Here is a 17503-nt window from a genome sequence, read left to right on the forward strand (position 1 = left end):
GCATGCGCAGTAGAAGGAGGTCGGTGAGCTGCGTGGGTTTGTGCCTCGGTGCCTGTGGTTCGGAGCCTTGTGCTGGCACCGGGAGCACCGGGTTGGCTACGTTGACACTCTTGGCGTTGGGTGGGCGGCAACTTGGGGGTCACATGAGCCAGTGGCATCATGCCCGTGGGCGCTGTGGTCAGGGTCGCGGCTTTTCCGGACGTTCATCGGCCAAGAGGAAGGGCGGAAAGCAAATCCCGGAAAGGTAATACGCCTTGTCCGCTGGGCGTTGCGGGTGGAGCTCAGAGCCCCTGGGCCTGGGCTTCGTCTCTTGTGCTGTCTCCTGTTGCTGTTGCCCCCGCGCGCTGCTCCGTCCGCACTGTGCTAGGGGGTATTGGTCGTCTCGCCGCTCAGTTCACAGTAGCTTAAAGGGAGAGTGTGTGATGTTCTGATTTCCCCCCATCGTTTTATTTTTTTTTTTTTTTTTAAATTTTTTTTAACATCTTTATTGGAGTATAATTGTTTTACAATAGTGTGTTAGTTTTCCCTCTACAACAAACTAAATCAGTTATACATACACACATGCTCCCACATCTCCTCCCTCTTGCATCACCCTCTCTCCCACCCTCCGTATCCCACCCCCCCAGGCGGTCACACAGCACAGAGGTGATCTCCCTGTGCTATGCAGCAGCTTCCCACCAGCTATCTAATTTACATTTGATAGTGTATATATGTCCCTGCCACTCCCCCACTTCGTCACAGCCCACCCCTCCCCCTCCCCATATCCTCAAGTCCATGCTCGAGTGAGTCTGTATTTTATTCCCGTCCTACCACTAATCTCTTCATGACATTTTTTTCCCTTAGAGTCCATATATATGTGTTAGCATACGGTATTTGTTTTTCTCCTTCTGACTTACTTCACTCTGTATGACAGACTCCAGGTCCATCCACCTCATTATAAATAACTCAGTTTCATTTCTTTTTATGGCTGAGTAATATTCCATTGTATATATGTGCCACATCTTCTTTATCCATTCATCTGTTGATGGACACTTAGGTTGCTTCCATGTCCTGGCTATTGTAAATAGAGCTGCAATGAACATTTTGGTACATGAGTCTTTCTGAATTATAGTTTTCTCAGGGTATATTCCCAGTAGTGGGATTGCTGGGTCGTATGGTAGTTCTATTTGTAGTTTTTTAAGGAACCTCCATACTGTTCTCCATAGCGGCTGTATCAATTTACATTCCCACCAGCAGTGCAAGAGGGTTCCCTTTTCTCCACACCCTCTCCAGCATTTATTGTTTCTAGAGTTTTTGATGATGGCCAATCTGACCGGTGTGAGATGATATCTCATTGTAGTTTTGATTTGCATTTCTCTAATGATTAATGAGGTTGAGCATTCTTTCATGTGTTTGTTAGCAATCTGTATATCTTCTTTGGAGAAATGTCTATTTAGTTCTTCTGCCCATTTTTGGATTGGGTTGTTTGTTTTTTTGTTATTGAGCTGCATGAGTTGCTTATAAATTTTGGAGATTAATCCTTTGTCAGTTGCTTCATTTGCAAATATTTTCTCCCATTCTGAGGGTTGTCTTTTGGTCTTGTTTATGGTATCCTTTGCTGTGCAAAAGCTTTTAAGTTTCATTAGGTCCCATTTGTTTATTTGTGTTTTTATTTCCATTTCTCTAGGAGATGGGTCAAAAAGGATCTTGCTGTGATTTATGTCGTATAGTGTTCTGCCTATGTTTTCCTCTAAGAGTTTGATAGTGTCTGGCCTTACATTTAGGTCTTTAACCCATTTTGAGTTTATTTTTGTGTGTGGTGTTAGGGATTGTTCTAATTTCATACTTTTACATGTAGCTGTCCAGTTTTCCCAGCACCACTTATTGAAGAGGCTGTCTTTTCTCCACTGTATATCCTTCCCTCCTTTATCAAAGATAAGGTGACCATATGTGTGTGGGTTTATCTCTGGGCTCTCTATCCTGTTCCATTGATCTATATTTCTGTTTTTGTGCCAGTACCATATTGTCTTGATTACTGTAGCCTTGTAGTAGAGTCTGAAGTCAGGGAGCCTAATTCCTCCAGCTCCATTTCTCGTTCTCAAGATTGCTTTGGCTATTCGGGGTCTTTTGTGTTTCCATACAAATTGTGAAATTTTTTGTTCTAGTTCTGTAAAAAATGCCTGTGGTAATTTGATAGGGATTGCATTGAATCGGTAGATTGCTTTGGGTAGTATAGTCATTTTCACAATGTTGATTCTTCCAATCCAAGAACATGGTATATTTCTCCACCTATTTGTATCATCTTTAATTTCTTTCATCAGTGTCTTATAGTTTTCTGCATACAAGTCTTTTGTCTCCTTAGGTAGGTTTATTCCTAGATATTTTATTCTTTTTGTTGCAATGGTAAATGGGAGCGTTTTCTTAATTTCACTCTCAGATTTTTCATCATTAGTGTATAAGAATGCCAGAGATTTCTGTGCATTAATTTTGTATCCTGCAACTTTACCAAATTCATTGATTAGCTCTAGTAGTTTTCTGGTAGCATCCTTAGGATTCTCTATGTATAGTATCATGTCATCTGCAAACAGTGACAGCTTTACTTCTTCTTTTCCTATTTGGATTCCTTTTATTTCTTTTTCTTCTCTGATTGCTGTGGCTAGAACTTCCAAAACTATGTTGAATAAGAGTGGTGAGAGTGGGCAACCTTGTCTTGTTCCTGATCTTAGTGGAAATGGTTTCAGTTTTTCACCATTGAGAACGATGCTAGCTGTGGGTTTGTCATATATGGCCTTTATTATGTTGAGGAAAGTTCCCTCTATGCCCACTTTCTGCAAGGTTTTTATCATAAATGAGTGTTGAATTTTGTCAAAAGCTTTCTCTGCATCTATTGAGATGATCATATGGTTTTTCTCCTTCAGTTTGTTGATATGGTGTATCACATTGATTGATTTGCGTATATTGAAGAATCCTTGCATTCCTGGGATAAACCCCACTTGATCATGGTGTATGATCCTTTTAATGTGCTGTTGGATTCTGTTTGCTAGTATTTTGTTGAGGATTTTTGCATCTATGTTCATCAGTGATATTGGCCTGTAGTTTTCTTTCTTTGTGACGTCTTTGTCTGGTTTTGGTATCAGGGTGATGTTGGCCTCATAGAATGAGTTTGGGAGTGTTCCTCCCTCTGCTATCTGTTGGAAGAGTTTGAGAAGGATAGGTGTTAGCTCTTCTCTAAATGTTTGATAGAATTCGCCTGTGAAGCCATCTGGTCCTGGACTTTTGTTTGCTGGAAGATTTTTAATCACAGTTTCAATTTCAGTGCTTGTGATTGGTCTGTTCATATTTTCTATTTCTTCCTGGTTCAGTCTCGGCAGGTTGTGCATTTCTAAGAATTTGTCCATTTCTTCCAGGTTGTCCATTTTATTGGCATACAGTTGCTTGTAGTAATCTCTAATAATCTTTTGTATTTCTGCAGTGTCAGTTGTTATATCTCCTTTTTCATTTCTAATTCTATTGATTTGAGTCTTCTCCCTTTTATTCTTGATGAGTCTGGCTAATGGTTTATCAATTTTATTTATCTTCTCAAAGAACCAGCTTTTACTTTTATTGATCTTTGCTATTGTTTCCTTCACTTCTTTTTCATTTATTTCTGATCTGATCTTTATGATTTCTTTCCTTCTGCTAAATTTGGGGGTTTTTTGTTCTTCTTTCTCTAATTGCTTTAAGTGCAAAGTTAGGTTGTTTATTCGAGATGTTTCCTGTTTCTTAAGGTATGATTGTATTGCTATAAACTTGCCTCTTAGAACTGCTTTTGCTGTATCCCATAGGTTTTGGGTCGTTGTGTCTCCATTGTCATTTGTTTCTAAGTATTTTTTGATTTCCTCTTTGATTTCTTCAGTGATCACTTCGTTATTAAGTAGTGTATTGTTTAGCCTCCATGTGTTTGTATTTTTTACAGATCTTTTCCTATAATTGATATTTAGTCTCATAGCATTGTGGTCGGAAAAGATACTTGATACGATTTCAATTTTCTTAAATTTGCCAAGGCTAGATTTGTGACCCAATATATGATCAATCCTGGAGAATGTTCCATGAGCACTTGAGAAAAATGTGTATTCTGTTGTTTTTGGATGGAATGTCCTATAAATATCAATTAAGTCCATCTTGTGTAATGTATCATTTAAAGCTTGTGTTTCCTTATTTATTTTCATTTTGGATGATCTGTCCATTGGTGAAAGTGGGGTGTTAAAGTCCCCCATTATAATTGTGTTGCTGTCGATTTCCCCTTTTAAGGCTGTTAGTATTTGCCTTATGTATTGAGGTGCTCCTATGTTGGGTGCATAAATATTTACAATTGTTATATCTTCTTCATGGATCGATCCCTTGATCATTATGTAGTGTCCTTCTTTGTCTCTTGTAATAGTCTTTATTTTAAAGTCTATTTTGTCTGATATGAGAATTGCTACTCCAGCTTTCTTCTGATTTCCATTTGCATGGAATATCTTTTTCCATCCCCTTACTTTCAGTCTGTATGTGTCCCTAGGTCTGAAGTGGGTCTCTTGTAGACAGCATATATATGGGTCTTGTTTTTGTATCCATTCAGCCAGTCTGTGTCTTTTGGTGGGAGCATTTAATCCATTTACATTTAAGGTAATTATCGATATGTATGTTCCTATTACCATTTACTTGTTTCGGGTTCTTCTTGTAGGTCTTTTCCTTCTCTTGTGTTTCTTGCCTAGAGAAGTTCCTTTAGGATTTGTTGTAGAGCTGGTTTGGTGGTGCTGAACTCTCTCAGTTTTTGCTTGTCTGTAAAGGTTTTAATTTCTCCATCAAATCTGAATGAGATCCTTGCTGGGTAGAGTAATCTTGGTTGTAGGTTTTTTTCCTTCATCACTTTAAATATGTCCTGCCACTCCCTTCTGGCTTGTAGAGTTTCTGCTGAAAGATCAGATGTTAATCTTATGGGGATTCCCTTGTGTGTTATTTGTTGTTTTTCCCTTTCTGCTTTTAATATGTTTTCTTTGTATTTAATTTTTGACAGTTTGATTATTATGTGTCGTGGCGTGTTTCTCTTTGGGTTTATCCTGTATGGAACTCTCTGTGCTTCCTGGACTTGATGGACTATTTCCTTTCCTATATTAGGGAAGTTTTCAACTATAATCTCTTCAAATATTTTCTCAGTCCCTTTCTTCTTCTCTTCTTCTTCTGGGACCCCTATAATTCGAATGTTGGTGCGTTTAATGTTGTCCCAGAGGTCTCTGAGACTGTCCTCAGTTCTTTTCATTCTTTTTTCTTTCTTCTGCTCTGCAGTAGTTATTTCCACTATTTTATCTTCCAGGTCACTTATCCGTCCTTCTGCCTCAGTTATTCTGCTATTGATCCCATCTAGAGTATTTTTAATTTCATTTATTGTGTTGCTCATCGTTGCTTGCTTCCTCTTTATTTCTTCTAGGTCCCTGTTAACTGTTTCTTGCAAATTGTCTATTCTATTTCCAAGATTTTGCATCATCTTCACCATCATTATTCTAAATTCTCTTTCAGGTAGATTGGCTATTACCTCTTCATCTGTTAGGTCTGGTGTGTTTTTATCTTGCTCCTTCATCTGTTGTGTGTTTTTCTGTCTTCTCATTTCGCTTATCTTACTGTGTTTGAGGTCTCCTTTTTGCACGCTGCAGGTTCGTAGTTCCTGTTGTTTTTGGTGGCTGTCCCCAGTGGCTAAGGTTGGTTCAGTGGGTTGAGTAGATTCCCTGGTTGGGGGGACTAGTGCCTCTGTTCTGGTGGATGAGGCTGGATCTTGTCCTTCTGGTGGGCAGGTCCTCGTCTGGTGGTGTGTTTGGGGATGTTGGTAACCTTATTATGATTTTAGGCAGTCTCTCTGCTAATGGATGGGGCTGTAGACCTGTCTTGCTCTTTATTGGGGATAGGGTGTCCAGCACTGTTCTTTGCTGGTCCTTGAGTGAAGCTGGGTCTTGGTGTTGAGATGGAGGTCTCTGGGAGATTTTCGCCGTCTGATATTACGTGGAGCTCGGAGGTCTCTTGTGGACTAGTGTCTTGAGGTTGGTTCTCCCACCTCAGGGACACCGCCCTGGTGCCTGGCTGGGGCGCCAAGAACCTTTAATCCACACGGCTCAAAATAAAAGGTAGAATAAATAGAGAGGAAAGAAAAGGAAGGAAGGAGGGCGGGAGGGAAGGAAGGAAGAAAGGAAGGAAGAAATGAAGGAAGGAAGCAAGAAAGCAAGGACGGAAGGTGCAGAGGAAGAAAGGGAGGAAGGAAGAGAGGAAGGGAGGAAAGAAGGGGGAAGGAAGGAAGAAAGGAAGAAAGGAAGAAAGAAAGGGAGAAGACAGAGTAGTATAAAGTATAGTTATTAAAATAAAAAATAATTATTAAGAAGAAAAATTTCCTTTTAAAAAACAAACAAACAAAAAAAAAAACAAAAAAAACAAAAAAACAAACAAAAAACAGAAAAATGGGTCGGTCTAACCCTAGGACAAATGGTGCAAGCAAAGCTATACAGACAAAATCTCACACAGCAGCACACACATACACACCCACAAAAAGAAAAAAAAGGGGAAAATAATAGTATATCTTGCTCCCAAAGTCCACCTCCTCAACTTGGGATGATTCGTTGTCTATTCAGGTTTTCAACAGATGCAGGGCACTTCAAGTTGATTGTGGAGCTTTAATCCGCCGCTTCTGAGGCTGTTGGGAGAGATCTCCCCCTCTCCTCTCTGTTCGCACAGCTCCTGGGGTTCAGCTTTGGTCTTGGTCCCGCCTCTGCGTGTAGGTTGTCCGAGGGCGACTGCCCTTTGCTCAGACAGGACGATGTTAAAGGAGCAGTTGATTCGGGGGCTCCAGCTCACTCAGGCTGGGGGGAGGGAGTGGCACGGGGCGGGGCGAGTCCGCGACGTCAGAGGCCGACGTGACGCTGCACAGGCCCAAGGCGCGCCGTGCGTTCTCCCGGGGAAGCTGTCCCTGGATCCCGGGACCCCGGCAGTGGCGGACTGCACGGGCTCCCGGGAGGGCCGGTGTGGAGAGTGACCTATGCTCACACACAGGCCTCTTGGTGGTGGCAGCAGTAACCTTAGCGTCCGACACCCGTCTCTACTGTCCGTGCCGACAGCCGCGGCTCGCGCCCGTTTCTGGAGCTCCTCTACGCGGTGCTCTTAATCCCCTCACCTCACACCCGAGGAAGCAAAGAGGCAAGAAAAAGTCTCTTGTCTCTTCGGCAGCTCCGCGCCCGGTTCTAGGGCTCCTTTAAGCAGCGCACTTAATCCCCTCTCCTCGCGCCCAGGCAGCAAAGAGGGAGGAAAAGGTCTCTTGCCTCTTCGGCAGCTCCAGACTTCTCCCGAACTCCCTCCCGGCCAGCCGTGGCGCACTAGCCCCCTTCAAGCTGTCTTCACTCTGCCAACTCCAGCCCTTTCCCCGGGATCCGACTGAAGCCCGAGCCTCAGCTCCCGGCCCCGCCCGCCCCGGCGGGCGAGCAGACAAGCCTCTCGGGCTGGTGAGCGCCGGTCGGCACCGATCCTCTACGGGAATCTCTCCGCTTTGCCCTCCGCACCCCTGTGGCTGAGCTGTCCTCCGCGGCTCCGGAGCTTCCCCCTCCGGCACCCGCAGTCTCCCCCCGCGAAGGGGCCTCTAGTGTGTGGGAGTCTTTCCTCCTTCTCGGCTCCCTCCCACTGGCGTAGGTCCTGTCCCTATTTTTTTGTCCCTGTTTATTCTTTTTTCTTTTGCCCTACCCAGATATGTGGGGAGTTTCTTGCCTTTTTGGAGGTCCGAGGTCCTCTGCCAGCGTTCGGTGGGTGCTCTACAGGAGAAGCTCCACGTGTAGATGTATTTCTGATGTCTCTGTGAGGAGGAAGGAGATCTCCGCGTCTTACTCTTCCGCCATCTTTAAGCCGTCCCCCCCCATCGTTTTAAAAGGGAAGCTCTAGCCATTGCGCCTCGGATAAAATGCAGAGGGACTGCCTTTGAAGATGGGACTGTCATTGTTGGGGACACTCCTTAATTACCAAAATGGAATCCCCTTCAATTCCTCAAGCTGTGTTGTTTTCGCACAGAAAATGTGAGTAATAGGAACTGGAACGAAGTTTCAGTGAAAAAACTCACCGGTACCGCCGAATTTTCCATCGAAACAGTTCATTTGTGTTGGTCTCTAGGAATTATAGGAATAAAGGAATTATAAAGGAATTATAAAGGGCGTACTGTTGCTTCATAACCGGTGTCATTTGAGAGATCTACCTTTGTACGTTCAAATGATTAATTTTGAGACTTTGCTCATATGTGCAATAAACCCTTTAATTTCCTCAGACCTTCCTTTCCTCCATCTCATACCCTGTTAAGCCCGCTTCAGTTTATCTCCTGAATTTCTTTTGAATATGTCAACTCTTCTTCAACATCCTAATACTGAACTTGCCTGTCTGTTGCAATTAGGTCCTAACTAGCATCCATATTTCTTGTTTCCTTCCAATCCTTTTTTCACACAAGAAACCTTAAAAGCAAGTTGGAACATTGCTCATAAACATCGCTCAAAAACATTGTTTTGAGAGTAGAAAACAAACTGTTGGCCTTTAAGACTCTGTGTGGTCTAGAATCCTCTCTGCTTCTCTAGCTCCATCTCGTGCCACTTTTGCCCTCACTTTCTATGCTTCAGATACACTGAATTAAGCTTAGTTCTGACTCATCTTACAGAAGTCAGTTCATATGTTATTTTTCACTGTGATTCCTAGCATTAAGGAATTTTATTATCAGGTTTTGTATGAGGACTAAAAATAAACTGTGAAGTGGAAGAATTGATTTTAAACTATTTCAGTCAACACACATGTATTAATGATAACTTAGTAGTCAACACCGGGCTAGGTTTTATCAGGGATACAGAAGTTCTGGGCATCTCTGGTTTTAGATATCCCTTATTTGTTGAGACCTTTGCATTGTTTTGTTGCCTTTTATCTGTTTTCAAGATGGGAAAACAGGAACAAGGGAAGTGTAGGTTATTACTAGGTGGGGTTGAATAAGTGGAACAGCAAAATGCAAATCAGAAAGAAGAGGGACCTACTATAGAGGGATGTGATTTCCATTTTCAAGGCGCATTCGTCCTATGAAGGGAGACAGCCTAACATAAAATTTGCCTAACAAAAAATATATTAATAGGTGGAAAGACTATCTGCCAGTTGGACAGCAGATGCCTGGGACTCGTTTCATTGCTTTCAAAGTTCCTTTAAAAATGGTAAGCGAAAGTTAATACCGTATTCTTCCAGAAAACTGAATTCACCATATAGAGCCCTGGCTCTCAACCCTGTCGTACTCAATTTTCCCTTTTTATAGCAAATACTTTTTAATACCTCCTTTACTATCCAGAAATGGAATTCATAGATAAATACAACCTACTTTTGTACTTAATTTAAAAAAAAACCAATGTAAGGCCCTAAGTATAAATAAAGAATAAAGTAATTTATAAGAAAGTAATATGTATCTCAGTATGTAAATGTTTGGGGATGACTATACTAGAAATAAAGAAATAGTCAGTTACTTGTAACATGAATGCAATAAACTATGGACTTTGATTGATAATGATGTGTCAGTGTTGGTTCATGAATTCTCACAAATGAAGCACACTGGTATGGCATGTTGATAATGGGGAAGGCTGTGTGGGATGAAGGCGAGAGAGTATAAGTGGGCACTGTGCACTTTTTGCTCAGTTTTGCGGTGAATCTAAACCGCTCTAATACTAGTCTACTAATTTAAAAAGAAAAGTGTGTTGCTGGCACTTGAATAACCAAACAGATCAATGGAACAGAGTACATAAATAAGCCAAATACATAAAAGAATATTTAGCAGTGAAAGCCATCCTTCATATAAGTAGATATTCAAGAAGTATTTATTTATGTGTCTATTTACAGGTACTCTGCATGGAGCTCGCAATACAGTGTTAGGCAAAATTGATGTGGTCCCTGCCTTCTGGGAGTTTACAGTCTGGTTAGGAGACCAACATGAAATAAACAAACATAGAAATAAATATATAGAAGTGAGCTTATTTTCTTGCATCTAATCTCTCTGGAAGAAAGGATTGTAATACCGCTTGTAAATTCCAGAGGAGGAAACTTTACTTTGCATCTCATATGTTAGCATCACGGGGTTTGAATAAATGGATAATATAATAAAGGATTTTAAACACATGTTCTTTCTTATTTTATTCTTTCTGACAGACATTTGAAAAGAATCTTGCTCCAGAAGAATGTTTTTCCCCCTTGGATCTTTTTTAACAAACTCCAAGAACAGAATGATGAACTTGGGCTGATTATTGACTTAACATATACTCGCCGCTATTATAAGCCAGAGGTAAATGGAACCCATAATTGAAAATGACTTTCTCCCTGATACTGTAATAATTCATAGTAATCCAGTACTTATCATCGTATGCTAAGGTGAATCCTGGCCTTCTTTCATGGGTTCAGAAAGGGAAGCTAGTGGTTTCCTTAAATACACATTTCTAATTGCTGTTTCAAAACGAGATTTAAGATATGAATTGAACTATAGTATCTGGCAGTAGGCTCTAGATATGCTTAAGAAATTCTATAAGCTTCCATGTTCTATATTTTGAAAATGAAGTAAACTTTTAGTAACAATAGTAGTAGCCTAAAAGGAAAGAAAGGTATGTCCATTATGTCTTTAGCACTTATTTTAAGCAGTTGCCTGAGCATGTTTAAGCATCACGGTAAAAGACAGTTGTTCTCTAAGTTTTATGCTTTCTTTTCCTAATACCTTCTGATATAATACAGAAACCCATATATTCTCTTGGCCCATGTAGGACATACTAGTGCAAAAGAATTATCCTTCTGATCTGTTCCATGGCCTTGGAAGACAGTAACACCTAATGTTTGTTAATATTTGTATAGCAGTTTGCCATCTACAAAGTTCTTTCATATCCATTGACTTAGTTAATCTTCACAAGAATCCTTTGCTGCTAAAGTGGAAGTAGTACTGATATCTCCTACTGAGTGCTTACTCTGCACTAAGCTGAGAGGATAGACAACTACAATTACTAATCTTACAGATGATGAAACTGACTCAGAAAAGGAAGAATTGAAATTTCAACTCAGTTATTCCTCTTTTTTTTTATTGTGGTAAAATATACATAAATCATATTTATTTTAACCATTTATAAGTATGCAGTTCAGTGGCATTAAATACAGTCACAGTGTTGTGTAACCATCACTACTGTGTATAACCAAAACTTTTTCATCATCCTCAACAAAAACTCTGTAACCATCAAACAGTAACAACCCCATTTTCCCTCCCACCAGCCCTTAGTAACCTCTATTATATTTTCTGTCTCTATGAATGTGCCTATTCTAGGTACCTCGTGTAAGTGGAATCTACAATATTTGTCCTTCTATGTCTGGCTTATTTCACTAAACCTAGTGTTTTCAAGGTTCATCCATGTAATAGCATGTAAAATGGATGTCCTTTTATAGCATGTAACATGGATGTCCTTTTTTGGCTGAATAAATCCCACTGTGTGTATATACGATATTTTGGTATTCATTGGTTGATTGACACTTGGGTTGTTTCCACCTTGTAGCTAATGTGAATCATGCGGCTCTGATCATTGTACAAATATTTGTTCACATCCCTGCTTTCATTTCTTTTAGATGTGCAGTGTAGGTAGTAGCAGAGTTGTTGGATCATATGGTAGCTGTACGTTTAACCTTTGAGAAACTGCCAAACTGTTTTCTACAGTGTCGTCTTGTTTTTAAACAGTGATCACAAATTTTAAACATATACAAAAGTATACAAAATACTGTGAATGATCCTTGCATACCCATGAACTCATCCAGCTTTAATATTTACCAACTGATGGCTGTCATGTTTTATCTATACCCCCACCTGTTTCACCCCATTCCATATTATCTTGAAGCAGCTCCGAGACAGCATGTAATTACACCTACACATTTTTGGTATGTATATTTAAAATATAGGACTTTTATTCCTTAATATCATTTTTTAATATTAAATACCCAGTGAGTGCTCAAATTTGCAGTTGTCTCCTAAATGTCATAAAAATTGTCTTTAAGAATTTTGAATTAGATTCAAATAAGGTCCACACTTTGCCGTTGATTGTTTAGGTCTCTGAAGTCTTGTTTAATCTATAGGTTCTCCCTCCATGTCTCTGTCACTTTTATTTTTCCTCCTTGAATTTTATTTTTAAAGAAACCAGGTCATTTGTCCCATCTAGATTTTGATGATTACATTCCATGTGTTGTTAACGTATTCTTCAATCCTTTTATTTCCTGTAAATTGGTAGTTGATCAGAATGAAGCTTGCATGTTTTGTTTTGGCAAGACAGTTTCATAGATGATGTCCATTTATCATCACCTGTGAAACTGTCTCTTCCATAGAGACATATAATTGTCTCTTTCTGTGATATTAGCAGTCATTGATGATTGATACCTCCATCCATTAATTCAGTTGAGGCTTCAAAAAATGGTGAATTCTGTTGTTCTTTTGTTCACTTATTAGCTGCGTATATTTCTATCAGGAGACGATTCCCCGCATCAACTACTTGGTTGCCCAGTTGTAGAGGCATGATTCTCTTCTTTTATTTAACAGTTTTCAACATAATGAGTTGATTCACAAATATCCTACAGTGGTGGCCAGTATTTTATTTTATTTTTATTTTTTCGGTACGTGGGCCTCTCACCGCCGCGGCCTCACCCGCTGCGGAGTACAGGCTCCGGACGTGAGAGCCAGCAGCCATGGCCCACGGGCCCAGCCGCCCTGCGGCATGTGGGATCCTCCCAGACCGGGGCAAGAACCCGCGTGCCCTGCATCGGTAGGCAGACTCCCAACCACTGCACCACCAGGGATGCCCAGGCCAATATTTTAAAATTTATTTATTCATATCACTGTGGACTCCGTTACAGTTATTATTCTAACTGAGGCTCTATCTTTGGCCAGTTGGAGCTTCTCAGTGACTCCTGAGTCCTTTTGACATGACATCAGTTGTTTCTAGACTTTTTCAGTGGTCAGAGCTGGGAGATATGTATGTTTGTTTTGAATATAAAATATGTCATAAGTTCATACTGCTATTTTCCATTTAAATTCAGAACTACAGAATTTTCACTTATCCTTTTCTGTCTTCTATTGATAGTTTACTTTCTCCCACCACGAGAATACCAGTTCTCAACAATGCCTGAAGTTTGCTCTATTTCCTAATTCGAATCCAAGTTCTTCTGACTCTATTCTACTATTCTACTTAAATCACAGCCACTTTATGGCCCTTGAAATGTAAGATAGAGCATAAATGTAGGTAGAACTGTTTATATCATTTTGAGTTACATGTGCATTCATTCACATAGATTTGCTTTTCCTTTTGCATGCCTAGTAACTGTCCATTCTGCAGTTTTATTGAAAATCAAGTGATACTTACTGGTTAAAGCAGCTTTGGAAAAAATGGCTCTCATCAGAATGACTGACATAGTAAGTTTAATGTACTGTCTTGGTTTATATTCTGCCTTCTCTAATTAATCTTTTATTCTTTCCCTACAAATGAAATAATACATATTTTCATGGTTTTGCCTTATAGGTCTTACCAGAAACTATTCCTTATTTAAAAGTTTGTACAATTGGGCATCAGGTGCCAGATGATGACACTATTTTAAAATTCCAATGTGCTGTTAATGGCTTTCTGAAAGAAAATAAAGATAATGGTGAGTTGTTTTTGTTTTTTTCCTTTACCTGAACTTTGGTATGCATTTTGAGTGGGGTTGGGGTTTTTTTTTTTTTTTTTTTTTTGTCTGTGTTTTATTCCCGTCCTACCCCTAAGTTCTTCATGACATTTTTTTTTAATGTTATTTATTTATTTCATGACATTTTTTTGGTCTTTAGATTCCATATATATGTGTTAGCATACGGTATTTGTTTTTTTCCTTCTGACTTACTTCACTCTGTTTAACAGACTCCAGGTCCGTCCACCTCACTACAAATAACTCCATTTCGTTTCTTTTTATGGCTGAGTAATATTCCATTGTATATATGTGCCACATCTTCTTTTATCCATTCATCTGTTGATGGACACTTAGGTTGCTTCCATGTCCTGGCTATTGTAAATAGAGCTGCAATGAACATTTTGATACATGACTCTTTTTGAATTATGGTTTTCTCAGAGTATATGCCCAGTAGTGGGATTGCTGGGTCGTATGGTAGTTCTATTTGTAGTTTTTTAAGGAACCTCGATTCTGTTCTCCATAGTGGCTGTATCAATTTACATTTCCACCAGCAGTGCAAGAGTGTTCCCCTTTCTCCACACCCTCTCCAGCATTTATTGTTTCTAGATTTTTTGATGATGGCCATTCTGACCGGTGTGAGATGATATCTCATTGTAGTTTTGATTTGCATTTCTCTAATGATTAATGATGTTGAGCATTCTTTCATGTGCTTGTTGGCAATCTGCACATCTTCTTTGGAGAAATGTCTATTTAGTTCTTCTGCCCATTTTTGGATTGGGTTGTTTGTTTTTTTGTTATTGAGCTGCATGAGTTGCTTATAAATTTTGGAGATTAATCCTTTGTCAGTTGCTTCATTTGCAAATATTTTCTCCCATTCTGAGGGTTGTCTTTTGTCTTATTTATGGTATCCTTTGCTGTGCAAAAGCTTTTAGTTTTCATTAGGTCCCATTTGTTTATTTTTGTTTTTATTTCCATTTCTCTAGGAGATGGGTCAAAAAGGATCTTGCTGTGATTTATGTCATAGAGTGTTCTGCCTATGTTTTCCTCTAAGAGTTTGATAGTGTCTGGCCTTACATCTAGGTCTTTAACCCATTTTGAGTTGATTTTTGTGTATGGTGTTAGGGAGTGTTCTAATTTCATACTTTTACATGTAGCTGTCCAGTTTTCCCAGCACCACTTATTGAAGAGGCTGTCTTTTCTCCACTGTATATTCTTTCCTCCTTTATCAAAGATAAGGTGACCATATGGGTGTGGGTTTATCTCTGGGCTTTCTATCCTGTTCCATTGATCTGTATTTCTGTTTTTGTGCCAGTACCATACTGTCTTGATTACTGTAGCTTTATAGTATAGTCTGAAGTTAGGGAGCCTGATTCCTCCAGCTCCATTTTTTTTTTTTTTTTTTTTGTGGTATGCAGGCCTCTTACTGTTGTGGCCTCTCCCGTTGTGGAGCACAGGCTCCGGACGGCCAGGCTCAGCAGCCATGGCTCATGGGCCCAGCTGCTCTGTGGCATGTGGGATCTTCCCGGACCGGGGCACAAACCCGTGTCCCCTGCATCGGTGGGTGGATTCTCAACCACTGCGCCACCAGGGAAGCCCCGGCTCCATTTTTTGTTCTCAAGATTGCTTAAGCTATTCGGGGTCTTTTGTGTTTCCATACAAATTGTGAAATTTTTTTGTTATAGTTCTGTAAAAAATGCCCGAGGTAGTTTGATAGGGATTGCATTGAATCTGTAGACTGCTTTGGGTAGTAGACTCATTTTCACAGTGTTGATTCTTCCAATCCAAGAATACGGTGTATCTCTCCATCTATTTGTATCATCTTTAATTTCTTTCATCAGTGTCTTATAATTTTCTGCATACAGGTCTTTTATGTCCTTAAGTAGGTTTATTCTTAGGTATTTTATTCTTTTTGTTGCAATGGTAAATGGGAATATTGTCTTAATTTCACTCTCAGATTTTTCATCATTAGTGTATAAGAATGCCAGAGATTTCTGTGCATTAATTTTGTATCCTGCTACTTTACCAAATGCATTGATTAGCTCTAGTAGTTTTCTGGTAGCATCTTTAGGATTCTCTATGTAGAGTATCATGTCATCTGCAAACAGTAACAGCTTTACTTCTTTTCTGATTTGGATTCCTTTTCTTTCTATTTCTTCTCTGATTGCTGTGGCTACAACTTCCAAACCTATGTTGAATAAGAGTGGTGAGGGCTTTCCTGGTGGTGCAGTGGTTGAGAGTCCGCCTGCCGATGCGGGGGACCCGGGTTTGTGCCCTGGTCTGGGAGGATCCCACATACCGCGGAGTGGCTGGGCCCCTGAGCCATATCCACGGAGCCTGTGCGTCCAGAGACTGTGCCCTGCAACGGGAGAGGCCACAGCAGTGAGAGGCCCGTGTACCACACACACACACAGAAAAAAGTGGTGAGAGTGGGCAACCTTGTCTTGTTGCTGATCTTAGTGGAAATGGTTTCAGTTTTTCACCATTGAGAACAATGCTGGCTGTGGGTTTGTCATATATGGCCTTTATTATGTTGAGGAAAGTTCCCTCTGTGCCTACTTTCTGCAGGGTTTTTATCATAAATGGGTGTTGAATTTTGTCAGAAGCTTTCTCTGCATCTACTGAGATGATCATATGGTTTTTCTCCTTCAGTTTGTTAATATGGTGTATCACGTTGATTGATTTGCGTATATTGAAGAATCCTTGCATTCCTGGAATAAACCCCACTTGATCATGGTGTATGATCCTTTTAATGTGCTGTTGGATTCTGTTTGCTAGTATTTTGTTGAGGATTTTTGCATCTATGTTCATCAGTGATATTGGCCTGTAGTTTTCTTTCTTTGCGACGTCTTTGTCTGGTTTTGGTATCAGGGTGATGGTGGCCTCATAGAATGAGTTTGGGAGTGTTCCTCCCTCTGCTATCTTTTGGAAAAGTTTGAGAAGGATAGGTGTTAACTCTTCTCTAAATGTTTGATAGAATTCACCTGTGAAGCCATCTGGTCCTGGGCTTTTGTTTGTTGGAAGATTTTGAATCACAGTTTCAATTTCAGTGCTTGTGATTGGTCTGTTCATATTTTCTATTTCTTCCTGGTTCAGTCTCGGCAGGTTGTGCATTTCTAACAATTTGTCCATTTCTTCCAGGTTGTCCATTTTATTGGCATAGAGTTGCTTTTAGTAATCTCTAATAATCTTTTGTATTTCTGCAGTGTCAGTTGTTACATCTCCTTTTTCATTTCTAATTCTGTTGATTTGAGTCTTATCCCTTCTTTTCTTGATGAGTCTGGCTAATGGTTTTTCAATTTTGTTTATCTTCTCAAAGAACCAGTTTTTAGTTTTATTGATCTTTGATATTGTTTCCTTCATTTCTTTTTCATTTATTTCTGATCTGATCTTTATGATTTCTTTCCTTCTGCTAAATTTGGGGGTTTTTTTTGTTTTTCTTTCTGTAATTGCTTTAGGTGCAAGGTTAGGTTATTTATTTGAGATGTTTCCTGTTTCTTAAGGTAGGATTGTATTGCTATAAACTTCCCTCTTAGAACTGCTTTTGCTGCATCCCGTAGGTTTTGTGTCATCGTGTCTCCATTGTCATTTGTTTCTAGGTATTTTTTGATTTCCTCTTTGATTTCTTCACTGATCACTTCGTTATTAAGTAGTGTATTGTTTAGCCTCCATGTGTTTGTATTTTTTTACAGATCTTTTCCTGTAATTGATATCTAGTCTCATAGAGTTGTGGTTGGAAAAGATACTTGATTCGATTTCAATTTTCTTACATTTACCAAGGCTAGATTTTTTTGTGAACCAAGAT

At 39.8% G+C, this 17503-nt stretch overlaps 1 protein-coding gene across 1 annotated transcript in view; it reads left to right on the forward strand.

Moving 5' to 3' along the window:
* The window catches only part of TPRKB (TP53RK binding protein), a 27363-nt gene continuing 9860 nt past the window's right edge, over positions 1 to 17503 (forward strand). The window contains 4 exon segments of the mRNA XM_067007405.1: positions 1 to 244; positions 9125 to 9200; positions 10180 to 10312; positions 13560 to 13683. The gene's annotated coding sequence lies outside the window, so the exon portion shown is untranslated.

The sequence above is a fragment of the Kogia breviceps genome, chromosome 11, assembly GCF_026419965.1.
Source record: "Kogia breviceps isolate mKogBre1 chromosome 11, mKogBre1 haplotype 1, whole genome shotgun sequence".
Taxonomy (NCBI): Eukaryota; Metazoa; Chordata; class Mammalia; order Artiodactyla; family Physeteridae; genus Kogia; species Kogia breviceps.